The 14,916-nt window shown below is 44.1% G+C and overlaps 1 long non-coding RNA gene and 1 other non-coding gene across 3 annotated transcripts in view; one reads left to right on the forward strand and one right to left on the reverse strand.

Moving 5' to 3' along the window:
- Positions 1-1,179: 1,179 nt before the first annotated feature.
- LOC129398567 (uncharacterized) overlaps positions 1,180-14,916 on the forward strand; it is a 55,907-nt gene continuing 42,170 nt past the window's right edge. For both annotated transcript variants that reach the window (XR_008626326.2, XR_008626327.2), the window contains exon 1: positions 1,180-1,196. This is a non-coding gene — a long non-coding RNA (uncharacterized LOC129398567). The remainder of the gene's footprint in view (positions 1,197-14,916) is intronic.
- On the reverse strand, positions 13,782-13,885 carry LOC112438834 (small nucleolar RNA U13). Its single transcript, XR_003027155.1, has one exon. It is a non-coding gene; the product is annotated as a small nucleolar RNA U13 (small nucleolar RNA).

Here is a 14,916-nt window from a genome sequence, read left to right on the forward strand (position 1 = left end):
TGGAGAAAACCTCAAAAGCTCACGCAGTTGCTAACTGAGAGTCAAGGTCTCCAATGTTCAATGTCATTTTCCCTTCTCTGACTGCACATCTGATCCAAAGTGTTGCAGATAATTGCTTTTTGTTAAGGAAAGAACATCCCCTTCTAGTTTAGGAGCAATGGTGATTCCAGTAAGGAAGATCATGGAAAATAACTGTTTTAAAACCATAATTCTTAGGGAAACCAGAAATTTTTAAGAGACCTCAAATAGCTTGCACTGTTTAACCTTACCTAGGCTCAGTCTGCCTCCTGGTCAGGTATGCATAGTAATACCTCGCCAAGCATGGCGAGCTTTAAATAACATAAAGAACGTGACAGTGGCTTGCACACAACCTGGCATATGGGTGGCGTTCAGCAAATACTTGTTGCAAGAAAAGGAGGATATCATTGATGAAACACACTCTCCAGCCCTATCAACAGCCCACTTGACTCTGCTGGGAAGACTTGCTGGTGCCGTATACACTTTGTTTGCAACGTGACCTGGAGAATAACCTCGGGGGAGGAGGTAGCCATTAGGATGGAGCAATTTATAGCAAACACGTGCTGCTGTTTTGCTGCGGCACCCCAGGTTGCAGTTAGTCAGAAATGGCTTCCCATGTTTACTGGAAACGTCGAGATGTGTCTCAGTGACACTAATGCTGCAAATGCAGGTTTCAGTCTCATACACGGGGACACAGGTCACTTGGCACACAGGCAGTCACTGCTCACCCATGTAGAGCAATAGGAAGAATCCTGTACCAGGAATCGGAGCACTGGGTTCTAGAGGTGGCCCCTTACAAGCTTTGTAATCTCACGGCTTTACCTCTCTGAACCTCAGAATCCTCTTCTGTGAAACAAGGGGGTTGAATACATGATTTCTGACCCCTTCCCGCTTGAAAACACCATGATCTGTTTAGTTATTGCACTCACAGCTTTGCAAGTATTGCTGCTCAGTGAAAATGTAAGTGCCATACATGTGTACCATCACACACACACACACACACACACACACACACCCTTCTAGACCCAGATTCTCCACTCAGGGAAATAGCATGAAAGAAAACCTGATGCCCCAGTGAATAGCCATTTTACTCACCACCTTTAGAATGACATAGCCCAGCTGCTTCTGGGCTAGAACCTCATCCTCCTTGTGACTCGATGCTTCTGCTGCCAAATGAGGTAGGAATGGTGCAATCTGATTTCCACCCCCTAGAGCAACTGCTGCTGCGGCGCTGCGGCCGCCCCTGCCTTTTCTACCATGGATGCTGCATCAGCACAGAAATGCTGAGCACAGCACATTTCTGAGCTTTGGGAGGCAGACCGGATTGCTGCAGAGGGAAATGGGTTTCCATTCTTCTCATGACTAGTTCCACACAGTGGGTACTAGTGGTGGGGGGAAATTTACTTTTAAACATTGCAAGCCCCAAAGGGATGAATGTGAGAAACCTTGGCTTTTGCCCAGATCAGAGCCCTTTTTGCAGTCAGATTGAATCGCTTGGGATTCTGATCTCTCTTCCTGCTCCAGACCTGCATAGTAAGGCAACATTTCTAAGTGTTTGTTGATGGTGATGATGACAGGGTCTTTAAAGCATCCTGGGGCAAATGCCTGCTTTTCTCTTAAAGGGTGACATTTCTGCAGGCTTCTAGGGTTCAGAGCGACATCATTCAGGGGTGATAGAATGAGCTATTCTTTGTGGTGCTGGCTTTCCTGGCGTAATCCATTTGGAGTAGAACAGGACAGAGCCTAGGACTCATTAGCTTTGGGGGAGGAGTTTGTGTTTTAGTTTCCACCGATGTCTCCCTGAATTGCTCACTCAGCTTCTGGGGTACCAGTTCTATTGGCTAGTCTTCGCTTCCACATAAATCCTGTAGCCGATGGTCTCCGAGCATTTTTGCCACCCTTAGGTTCAGTTTTCTCATCTGCAAAATAATATGACTCACGGTGTGATTATAACCCGGACATCCTGCATATGTACCCCAGAACTTAAAATAAAAATATAAATTAGAAAAAGAATTGTTTAGATGACTTATGACAATGCTCTCTAAATCTTTTTATGATCCCCATTGGTAAAAATTTTACTCTGCCCCCCAATGTATGTATATTTATATATTTGTAAATTATATAATGCACTTATACCATTAGCCAACTATCTCAAGTCTTAATATACATTTAGGGTAAGGTTCATTATTAATAATAGTAGATATTAAATCACATTTTTAACCATGTGATAATTTAAAAAATTTTTGGCCAACTTCATATTGGATCTGAATAAGCCATCATTGTAATCTTGTAATGTGGTTGCAAAAAGCTCTAACCAGGAGTAGACCTGTCAGTTCTACCTTGTCAGGTTGCTCGTGTTATTAGTATTCACTTTCATTAGGGATTTCTTTGCGGGAATCTTTCTAAGCCAAGCATCCTCTTTGTGGGGGGTGAGTTTAATTAAAACCAGTATGTATAATCTGGAACTTCGTTTACCCCTCTCACATTGTGGAACTCTTGCTCTTCCCTCAGCATAATGTGTTTCCTGGAAGTGACACTTGGGCTACTGACACACAGACAAAAAAAGTCATCAGTGTCAACCCACATATTGAATATTAATAAAACTCCCTTTCTGATATTTTAGATTATAGGGAGGCTCTGATATTTTCCTTCCTGCATTTCCATGGATGGTTCTGCATATCTCCTGGGGTAGCTGCACCTTTTTTTTTGTTTTTTTTCAAAACCACTGAGTTAATGGATATAAACATGCTTTGTAAGTTGCCAAAATGGACTAAACCAAAGTGAGGATGCTGATATCTGGAATAATTTCTTCATGTGTAGAGCTGTACTCACCTACAGCTCTAAAGACACTTTCAGGAAGGATAGATCTCATTGGTGCTCACAATAAGAATTGGCCCAATAGGCCAGGTGCGGTGGCTCATGCCTGTAATCCCAGCACTTTGGGAGGCTGAGGCAGGCAGATCACCTGAGGTCAGGAGTTCGAGACCAGCCCAGCCTATAATGGTAAAATCCCATCTCTACTAAAAATACAAAATTAACCGGGCGTGGTGGCACGTGCCTCTAATCCCAGCTACTCTGGAGGCTGAGGCAGGAGAATCACTTGAACCCAGGAGGCAGAGGAAGGAGAATCGCTTGAACCCAGGAGACGGAGGTTGCAGTGAGTCGAGACTGTGCCATTGCACTCCAACCTGGGCAAAAAGAGCAAAACTCCATCTCAAAAACCAAACAAAACATTACAAAACAAAACCAAAAAACACAAAAGAATAGGCCTGATTATTCCTAGTTTGTGATTGGAGTCCTGGGCAGGGTAGGCTGGTCACATGGTCATATATAGACATTTCTGACTCCAGCGATGCCCCCTGCATGACTGCTAGAAACATCTCAAATGCAGATCCCCATTCCTCATTCTCCAGATTGGAGACCCAGGAGAAGGATGCCTTCTGGGGTTTAGTATGACCATAGGATTATAAACAGGAACAATGAAAAATGCTTCCACATTGTATTCTCAGAGGGCTTTGCTGAGTTACAGAGAGCCAGAACTATCAAAACAGTTCTAGGAGTTTAGATGGAAGACTCAGAAGTCCCTCTCTGGATCTTGAAAACATCAGTTCTTTCTTCAACAGCACTTAGGTTACAGTGTTCTGATATGAAATAAATGGGATCAAGTCATATTGGGTATTGAGGCAGAAGAGATGCTGCTTATGATCAGACAGACTTAGGGAGAGAGAGAGACAGAATATTCATAAATTATGACTTAGGCCAGGCTTCCTAGGGCGAGTCTCTGTAGCTCACCCTGGGATGACATTCACGGGGGTGGTGGGGACACAGACTTGAAGTCATTGTGCCCTGCAGATTTTCCTGGAGAAATCTAGAACCCCAGCTTTCTCTGGAATAGAGTGATAGTCTCTAAAGGACTCTTTGATAGTTTTCTGGGTCACTCTAAGGGCAATCAAGAAAGACCCCCATCCAGATAACAGCCTGGCTTGACCGCTGGAGGTAGTGATTATCTCTGGAGTAAATTTGGCTCCAGAAAGAATAATAGGGTAGAAGAAGCTCAAGGAGTATGTGTTCTCCACCTCCAAAAAGAGGAATTAAAACAGGAAGAGATCATTTTAACCATATATTCCCTGAAAAATAAACGGCACTTTAGGGCCTTCTTTCTTAGTATGTTCTCTGATAATAGCAGAACTGTTGTTGGGCGCATGCTGCCTAGCAAGACTACAGTTCCCAGCTTACCTTGCTATTAAGTGTAGTCATGTGACTGAGTTCTTGTCAATGGAATCCAAACCATTTCCAGGTCTGTTTATTAATAGAGTAGTGTGTTTTTATCGTGCTGTATTTCTCATTCCCATGGCATAAACCTAGACATGATGATGACCAGCTTCGGACATGTGGATAATGATGATTCTTAAGGGATGGTTGAACAGTGATTAGATCATTGAATCACTATGTGGAGCAAAGCTGCTGTCCTATCTCCAACCCCAAACCTGGACTACTGTAGTTGATACTGTGGTAGGGCTTCCCAGGTCTTCCCCTTTAGTCCTGAAGCACTCATTCTCCCAGATTCTGGGAGCATTAGCACCTGATGGGTCACACTTGAATTCATCTTTAGGAATTGCTCTTGGCCAAAGTGAGCTGCGTCACCAGAATTTGCACTCCCTCCCCCAGGAGCATCCCACATCCAATGATTGGACAGTGCTAAGTTAAATTGGACATGCCTCAGTTTTAGACAACTCTAAAGGGACATCAGAGCCCCATGGGGCATTGGCTGAAGCTTCTGTTGCAACTGCAACAATCTCTCTGCCCAGTTGCTGCTCCAGGGAGTACTCCCCAGTAAACCTCTAGCATGCAAGCCTCCTAATTAATTTATTTCCTGGACAATCCAAACCAATATGCTACTCATATTGTGATTGTTACATTAATGTGGGAAAAAAACCCTTATTTATTTATTAGGTCTCCACAGTGTTGTGTTTATTTCTTACAGCACCTCAAACTTTACCTTCTTTCAATTATTGAGTAGTGAGAAACAAAGTGACCTGTGGATCAGATTTGACTCCTTGTTCTGTTTCATCAGGAACTCATTTTTTTTTTCACTTTGAACTTCACCTCTCTTGGCCTTAATCTTATTTGTGAAATGAAGATGTTGGATTAGATAATTTTAAAGGTCTCATCCAACTTTAATAATCTGTGGTTATCTTCTTTTTAAAAAGTATTTCTTCATGAGGATGGAGAGATACACAGTGACAGTTGTATTCCTTAAAAATTTCCACCCAAGCAAAAGATTGGAATGTGACCCTCCATCGTGACCTCTCTTTTGCTTCTACTCATCCCTTCTCCTTACCTTCTGCCTGCACCACCTGTCCTCTGTTTCTCTCTGATGCATCTCGTCCACTAGCCAGAGAGGAGGTCCAGAAAACCTCAGTCGTTTCTTTGAGCTCAGCTGCTTCTGTATGCTTCCAGCTGAAATTCCATCTGGAGCTAATGTTGTAGGCCAATTCCTCCTGTGAAAGCTGCCCTTTTTCCATTGCACCTCTCCGCCCCATACCCCAAGGGTTGCTAGGGCAGAACTGGCCACTGAGGATGAACATTGTACTTTTTCTTCCCCAAGTCAGAACTCTTTTGCAATCAAAAGGCTCTTGATACATGTCCCTGAGAACATGATGCTATGCCAGGCACTGTAACTAGCTAGGGGGACCTGGCCCTGCCTTCACTGCACTTACATACAAGCTTGGGCATTGTCACTTGAACAATCAGAAATGGTTAACTTTTTATTTAATAGCGCTTTGCAGTTTATAAAGTATGTTTTTTTATTACCTCAATTCATCTCTATGGAAACTCGATATTATTATTATTCTCATTTTACAGATAAAGAAAAATAAGTGAAAATGACTGTCCTAAGATCACATCCTAGTTGGCAGAATTAGGATTGGAACCTAGGTCTTCTAACCTCAAAACTTGTACTTTTTTTCTTTCCCCTTTTGCTAACCTAGTAAATTCCTTCTCAAGATTTGTGCCTAGGTCCTCTAGGCAGGTCACTGGACTCCTATGAAACTTGGCTTATGTCTTGGTGGGTAAGTTATTAGTTTGCAATCCACCATTCATTCCCCCAACTAAGTTGGGAATGCCTTGAGAACAGAGATTGTGTCTTGGTCATTCTTGTGTTTCACTTGAATAACTAAATATTCTTGGTTGACAGTAAATTAAATGTGTTTTCTCCCTATAATACCAAAACCCTTTACATTGTGCAATGTTGAGAGTAATGAACATTGGTCATGTGTATGGACAATAGGAAGCTGCCCATGGGTGTGGCATTATAAGCCTTGAGAAATATCTTTTTATTGCCTTCAAAATACATTTCCCAAGTGGCAGTATAACTTTTCATTCCATGGCACACAAGGGTTTTCATTTTTTCCTTTTCTTTTTTCTAGAGACAGGGTCTTGCTCTGTCACCCAGGCTAGAGTGGTGAGGCGTAATCATAGCTCACTGCAGCCTCAAACTCCTGGGCTCAAGTGATTCTCCCATCTGATCCTCCCAAGTAGCTAGGACCACAGGCATGTACCACCAAGCCTGGCTAATTTTTGTATTATTTTTTTTTTTTTTGTAGAGATGGGGTTTTGCCATGTTGCCTGGGCTGGTCTTGAACTCCTGAGTTCAAGTGATCCTCCCGCCTCGATCTCCCAAAGTGCTGGAATTACAGGCGTGACCCATTGCACCTGGCTGAATGTAAGGTTTTAAACAGAGGCCCACACTGACTTAAATTCTCTCTGGTTTATAAAAGATGTCTCCCAGATCCTCTTCCAAGAGGAGGTTGGAAGCGCGATGTGGAAGAGGCCCAGTGTAAGAGAGCAGCATTTGAGATGGGGAAAGGAAGATCCACTGAGAGGGAAAATGGGACTAGAAAAGTGGATTTTTGGAATGTTATTGGCAAATTATCTGACCTGGCAGTTTGGCTGGTACAGTTCTTGAAGCTTCAAAAATTTTTCTACGCCTTCAAGAAGCTGGTGTCAGTGGTGGGAGTAAAGCTAGAGGTAGAGATTTAGGCACTTTGTCCCAATTCTGCCTTTTAAGCAGCTGAATTCCAGGCTTAGGGATTGCTATGACCTTGAAGCTAAATCAGAGGCAGAGCATGGAGCAGCCTGGAAAGGTCCTTGATGCCTCTGCGTGTTCCAGGCATCAGGCTGTGCTGCTTCAGTACCGAAGACAGCGCCCAGAGGGTCCCCTTGGAGACAAAGCTGGGACCTCTGCCTGCCGCTGTTTAGACTGGGAAGTTCTGAATGTTTGATTCAATGTCCTTGGCAAGCTGCGCTGATGATTGAAACTCGGGGCCTTAAGGAAGGCTCAGCACCCAGGGGTGTAATTCAGATTCCTGTGGGTTTTCCTCCAGGCTTGGAATCATTTCCCTTTTGTGTATCCTTTGGGTTTTAAGGCTCCCTTTTCCTTTTCAAGCAGCCTGCGTCACTCCTACAAGAAGGAGGATAAAATCCTGTAGCATCTCTTTCTACTCCTCATAACTGATCTCATTCCCTTACGTCTAAGTAACTGTTTATTTCCATGGACCCCTGGCCCTCTGATTTCCATGTGAGAGCTGGCTACATAGCTCTGGATTGAAGGGAAGGCATGGCAGCCCACTAAAGTATAATTGGCAGAGAATAGGATTCCAGTTTCTTTTCCATTTTCCAGGCAGTATGTGGACCTTTCGGTAGGACTCATTTGGAGACGTGGTGCCTTAGCTCAATGGGATGTTCCTCCTAGTAGGAAAGTCAAGCTCAATTTCAGATCAAGGTGGAAGATAGCCTCTACAACCCTTCAGGACCTCAGAGATGCCACACATTGTGCAAGAAAGACAAGTTGATGTTCTACCTCTATGAAAGGCCATTCTGGGTATAGGTTGAGTTATTCACCAACTGTGTAATCTTGAGTGTGTTATTTAACTTCCTTGAGTGTCAGTTTCCTCAACTACAAAGGAGGATAACAACAAATACCTAAGTTATATGAAATTAATAGGATCATGTATGGGAAGTTGTTTTGTTAACTGTAAAGTAAGCCATAATAATTAATAATAATCGTTCCTACAAAGTCTTTGATGGGAAGGAATATGCATTTCTGTCTTTTAATCACTGTGGGCTAGAAAAATGTCAAATCATGCCCATCACGGAGTCTGCAGATAGTGATGTCAGGCCACTTCCAAGGGAAACTTGTCATCCTACTTTGAGTTGGCTATTGTCTGTGATTGGCTTTGGTCCATTCCATATTCAGAAAAAAAGTTTACTTCCTCCATTAACTTAATAAGCCAGAGACACTCACACTGACACCATTGGTTTATCAGGCAGTCACAGTGTTGCTGGAAACAGCCAGTGACACATCCCCTCCTCGCCATTCCCCATGGGCAGGGAGAGAGCTCAGGACCTTGCAGAAAGCCTGTGGGTCTGTATGAGTAATTGTCATGTGCTTCCACCCATCCCCCAGCTCCCTTCATGTCACTTCCACTCATTGCTGTCACATCTTTGGGATGATTTGACTTTCCTTTAGCATTCTTAAGACAGACTGCCTTGTGTTGCCTCGAAAGGAGGGTAAGCCATATCATTACTCAGTCTGAGGACAATGCAATTCTTGCCTATATGCTCCTACAGGCTTTTAATCGCTCAGTAGTCATTCCGTTGTGTCCTAGCATGGTTTGTGCAATGATCACTCTATTTCCCCCCTCTTTTTTTTTTAACACTACCCCAATCTTGTTCATGTATCCTCCATTCCCTATGTAACCATCTGCCTGTGGAGAGCTGACCTCACCCTCAGCTCCAGAGTGGTTTTGACTGGGGAAAGGGTATATTTCCCCTTGGCTGGTGGTTAGTACTGCAAGGTCTCAGGAAAAGGCTTTCTTGCCTCTAAAGGATGATGAAGGGTCTGGATGAGATGCTAAGAATTATTCCTGCCATTCTATTATTAAAGCCAACTCTGAGGATGACAGGGAAGAGAGATGAAAAGAACCCGAGTCCTTGGTGACACTGCCAAGCCACCAAATCAATCAATTCTGAAAACCTGCATTTCTACTGGCCTTCCTGTTATGTGAGATAATAAAGTTCTTTATTGATTGAACAGGGGTTTCTGTTACTTGCAGCTAAAAGCATTCTGATAGACTCAGTTGCTTGTCAGGAGATGGGTCTAGGTCATTTGTCAGAGATACAAAGCAAATTTGACCTGCTATTGAACCCCACAAGTAGTACCCCAAAATAATCTATGGTGCTTCTTCAACCAACAGCATTTTGAAAACTCACTCCTGCCATTCTTAGCCACTTGTGTCAGACGACATTCGGTGGCAGTAGGTTGAGGACATAGTCTGCCAGTTTGTGGATTCTATTAGGTGTTCGGATTCCTTCTTAATCATTGTTCTATTTCCTCTAGGTGCCAAGCCTCATTTTATAACTTAATTGCTTGATTTGTGTTGTTTTCTTTGCTTTGGTAGGAAGGATGTCCTGTAGTGCTGTTGAACAAAGGTCCTACCGGGGAAGGAGATCTTTGGCAAGTATTAGGTTGGTGCAAAAAGTAATTGTGGTTTTTGCCATTAAAAGCAATTATTTTTTGTGCCAACTTAATAGAAGGACTCAAAACTCCTTGGAATCCAGTTTTGAAGCCCAAGATCCTGTGTATAAAGAGTTCCTTGGGGCGACATTTATTAGTCTTCCTGCAAGGAGCATTTTGAGAGGATATCATGTTTACCGTTCAATGCAAGGCTCTTTAACTTATGACCTCTCAGCTGGAACAATAATTTCCTCCTCTTGACTCTGGGGTATTCCCTGCTTCACACGAGTGACAGACAATGGAGGAAGCCATGTTTAGAGACTGCTTGATTCCTCACACCTGTAGATAGGTGATTGATACACAACTAGATAGAAACTAGAAAATAAATGACAGATGGGGAAACTGAGGAACAAAAGAGGCTATAAGGAGATTAATTCCATATTTCAAATAGATCCAATAATAACATACAGCCCAGAAATAATGCGAAGCACTTCCCACGTGCAAGTTTTTGTGGGACAGATACTTTCCTTCTCCTTCAGGGTTGGGGAAGTCCATGATATAAACAAGAACAAAGTTACTTTTAACGATGAAACTACCACGCCCGGCCTGCTCAGGGATTTTAACTCAGGCCTGTTGGGCACCAAAGGATTTAAGTGTGAAAACTTACAGCTCCTGAATTATTAGAATGTTACTTAGCTCTCCAAGCCCTACCAGTTTCAGAGTGATTCTGACAACAGGTAAGTAGAGCGTTTAGTCTAAACATATGAATAAAGTATTGGATGAATTCTTATTAAATAGTGTCTAGGCTGGGCGCGGTGGCTTATGCCTGTAATCCCAGCACTTTGGGAGGCTGAGGTGGATGGATCACCTGATGTCAGGAGTTTGAAACCAGCCTGGCCAACATGGTGGACCCCATCTCTACTTAAAATACAAAAATTAGCTGGGCGTTGTGGCACATGCCTGTAATCCCAGCTACTCAGGAGGCTAAGGCAGGAGAATCACTTGAACCTGGGAGGCAGAGGTTGCAGTGAGCTGAGATCGTGCCCCTCCCTCCAGCCTGGGCGACAGAGCAAGACTCTGTTTCAAAAAATAATAAGAAAATAAATAAATAAATAAATAAATAAATAGTGTCTAATGTGCTCAATTTTTGAGTGTACTGATTGTGCTAGGATGTTCTAGAATTGCACCCCCAGGCCATTTCTTTCTTTTTAATTTATATGCTGCCAAAGGCTGGGACTACTGGAAATTTCAAATGAATTTTCCTCTGCAGTTTGGGCTAAGAGCTGGGAGTGCTAATTCACAGATGCCTAAACAAACACCGTTTGACATCCTTGGCCTTACCTACAAAATGGGAAGCTGATTACTAAAAAGCGTGCTCCATAAGCAAGAGCTCTGTCTCTTCTCCTTTCATCTTTGAGTGGTCTGGCCAAGTTGGAAATTGGTACGTGTCTCTGTTTCAGAACTCCCAACAGATCCCTCTGTATTGAGAACTGGTCAAAGTGATGTAAACCATAGTTTCTCAGTATAAAAACGTGGTAAATTTGAGACATGGAATTCAAAGCTGAATGTTAAAAACATTTGAAATACAAGTACTAGAATATCAACACACAAAGCAAAGAGTTGGAGTCCTCCAGTACCTTATTTTAAGTAATCTAGGACAGAGAACCAGAGAGTGTTGGATTTAAAATGGGCCTGTCCAGACTGTTCTCAGCCCTGAGTTTGAGGAAATATTAAATAACTTGCTAAAATCACACAGCTATTCAATGCAAGGAGAGCTGAGCTTTAAACCCAAGTCTGTCTGATTCCAAAGGGCGTTTTCTTTTCACTGTATCATTGTGCTAAGAGCAAGCAGCGTCACACAGGGTCTTAGTCCATTTGGGCGGCTGTAACCAATGGAGATGTGACAGATGGGGAAACTGACGAACAGACCATAAGCAGCTTAGCTGAAGAACAGCAGAAATTTATTTCTCACAGTTCTGGAGGCTGTGAAGTCCAAGCTCAAGATAGATTTGGTGTCTGGTGAGGGCCCATTTTCTGGCTCATGGATGGCAACTTCTTCTTGCTGTATCCCTACTGGCAAAAGGGGTGAATGAGCTCTCTGTAGTTTCCTTTATAAGGACACTAATCCCACTCTGAAGACTCCACCCTCGTGACCTAATCACCTCCCAAAGACCCCACCTACTAATGCCATCACCGTGGGGGTTACGATTTCAACAGAAGTTTTGGAGGGACACAGACCACAGTATGGAGAAAATCAAATGAGAGAATGATGAAACAAAGCATACGCTGAGCATCTTATAAGGGGCATGGAAAATGTTCCTCACTGGAGCAGGAAAGGGGGACATGATACCTAGAGGCTGTTTTGAACAGAAACTCCTTCCCTTCCATTCGCTTCATCTCTGTGGGCTCCTGTTTGCCCCTGTGGAAGATGCCAGGTGGGTGTTGGGTAGGAGGATAAATTTAGAACAGGGATGTCCTTCTCAGCTCTAATAGTCTAGAGACCTGGGGGCTTATTTGTTTCTTTCTTTATTTTTTTAGACAAGGTCTTACTCTGTTGCCTCACCTAGAATGCAGTGGAAAGATTCCAGTTCACTGCAACCTCTGCCTCCTGGGTTCAAGCGATTCTCTTACCTCAATCTCCCAAGTAGCTGGGACTACAGGTGCCTGCCACTACACTTGGCTAATTTTTTTGTATTTTTAGTAGAGACGGGGTTTCATCATGTTGGCCAGGCTAGTTTTGAACTCCTAACCTCAAGTGATCTACCTACCTCTGCCTCCCAAAATGTTGGGATTACAGGCATGAGCTACCACACCTAACCCTGTTTCTTGATCTTTTAAACTTGATGGGGCAAACCATGGCTCTCATGTAAATTCCAACTTACCTGTAACAGTGCCAGTGGTGTGATAGCCTTAGCTTTCATGCCAGGCAGGAGAAGAGAAGAGAGGGAGCAGGTTCTGCCACAGGGGTGGAGGCATCAGCCTCACTCCTTGTCTGACCCTACAGAGAACTGTCCCTATCCCCTCTCTGCTCTCCCACTATGATCCTGGGGAGGAGAATGAGATCATGTCTGAAAAGTAAACAGAACTTCTTAGAGCAAGAAGCTGAATAACTTCGAGGCCTGCAAATGCCATCATCTGTCTCTAATTTCTAATCCTCATTCAAAGACCAGATCGAGTTGATCTTTTAAAAGAACTGGTCAGGGTCAGCTCTTTTTTTTTTTTTTTTTTTTTTTTTGAGACGGAGTTTCCCTCTGTTACCCAGGCTGGAATTCAGTGGCGTGGTCTCGGCTCTCGGCTCACTGCAACCTCCGCCTGCCAGGTTCAAGCTGTTCTCCTGCCTCATCCTCCCCAATAGCTGGGATTATAGGTGGCCACCACCTCGCCTGGCTAATTTTTGTATTTTTAGTAGAGACAAGGTTTCACCATGTTGTCCAGGCTGGTCTTGAACTCCTGACCCCAGGTGATCTGCCTGCCTTGGCCTCCCAAAGCGCTGGGATTATAGGTGTGAGCCACCATGTTCAGCCACTGAACTGGTCAGCTCTTGAATCAAAGAGCTGAACCTCTTATTTTTCCTCTTCTGGGCTTTCAAATGGTGATAAGAGCCCCTAATGCCATGGCAACAGAAGCTGTGGAAAACCTAACCCAGAAATGTGGTATGGAAGGGACTCCTGTGGAGTTGGCAGCCTCTGAGGAACAAGAGGGTCATCTCCCTGAAGGCCTTTTTCTCCATTTTGACATTGCCCACTGCAGCTAAGATTTTAAGGAGCAAAAAACGTGGGCTCTGGTGTCACACAGTGCTCAGTGTAAATGCCAGCTTTGATCCTTCCTGGCTTTGTGGTCTCTGAGCCGATGTTGCAGGATTGTTGTCTAGATTATGCCAGAGGATGGATACTTGGAAGTGCTTGGCACATATTAGATGCTCAACACATAGAAATCATTGTGGCCTGTTTTGTTTGTTTGTTTGTTTGTTTTTTCTGAGACAGGGTCTAGCTTTGTTGCCCAGGCTGCAGTTCAGTGGCACAAATGTAATTCACTATACTCTCAACCTCCCAGGCTCAAGTGATCCTCCCACCTACAGGTGTGTGCGCCACACCAGGCTAATTTTTTTTTTTTAAGATGGGGTCTCGCTATATTGCCCAGGCTGGTCTCAAACTCCTGGGTTCAACTGATCCTCCTGCCACACCCTCCCAAGATGCTGGGATTACAGGCGTGAGCTGCTGTCCCTGGCCTTTTTTCTTTTTCTTCCCATCAGATGGGTAATGGGCAGACATCGTAACAAGGTTTGAATGAGACACATCTCACACAATCGCCTGAAAACCCAATCATCATGCTTATGAACCACAAAAGGATCTGGCCTGTTTTAAGGACTGTTTTTTTTTTTTTTTTTTTTATCTCTTGCTGTAAGTTCACTCTGGCAGCCTCTGATGATGAGGTTCGAGGTAGGAGTGAGAATAAGCATCCATATGTCAGGCTTACTTCGAGCTAGAAAGATCCAGGGGAAACCTGCCGGAAATTTTCCTTGTTTATGCGGCTCTTCTCTGCTCAAGATATATTGATAATGGAGGGAAGAGAAAATCTGTAGATGGAGAACTGGGAATCAGAATACCTGGATTCCTACAGCCTTGACTCCCAGAGAGATCCTGGGCCAGTCGTTTCCTCTCGCTGGCTTTGGACTCTGCTCTGTCCTGTGGGTTTAAAAAGTTGAAAGCTCTTTAGAAAAAGCACGTATTAGAGTTTGGATGAGATGACCCTCCTTTGCAAAATATCTTTCTACTTAGCTCCCTGATGACTGCAATTCTATGCCAGTGCCTCCTCCCCTGGAGTCTGGAGTCAAATAAGGGTTTTGTCTGCTTGGACAAATGCAATCACTGATGAATCACTGAGTACATCATGGCTCTGGGAAGGCCGAAAGAGGAAAGACCAGCACTGGGGTGAGAGGAGAAGAGAACACAGACAGCGGAGGCTGCCAGGCCTCAATACAGCTTCCACCTTCCAGCATTTGCCAAGGGCCAGGCCATTGGCCACCGACCGACAAAGTGTCTGTGCACTGGTAGAGAGGGAGAGAGGAACTCAGGAGCTCACTGTGTACCCTTGGGAAGGCCACTCTGTCTCACCAAGTCCTGTGAAATAAGAGTACTGGGCTGTTTCCACTGTGAAACTGACTATGTACCTGCATGGGAGGATGCTGCCCAAGGCATCAGAGAGCCAGGGGGTAGCAGCCAGGAACTCTGCAGTGGAGACTTCCAGAGCCTGCTCAGAGGGAAGGACATAGCTCATGGCTGAGGCGAGGTTCCCTTCGCCTCTCTCGCAAGCCCTTGATGATAGAAAGGAAGAATACCGGACGTGGGTGGTGGCATATGGAGGGAACCCCTCTCACTCTC

The sequence above is a fragment of the Pan paniscus genome, chromosome 7 (genome assembly GCF_029289425.2).
Source record: "Pan paniscus chromosome 7, NHGRI_mPanPan1-v2.0_pri, whole genome shotgun sequence".
Lineage (NCBI taxonomy): Eukaryota > Metazoa > Chordata > Mammalia > Primates > Hominidae > Pan > Pan paniscus.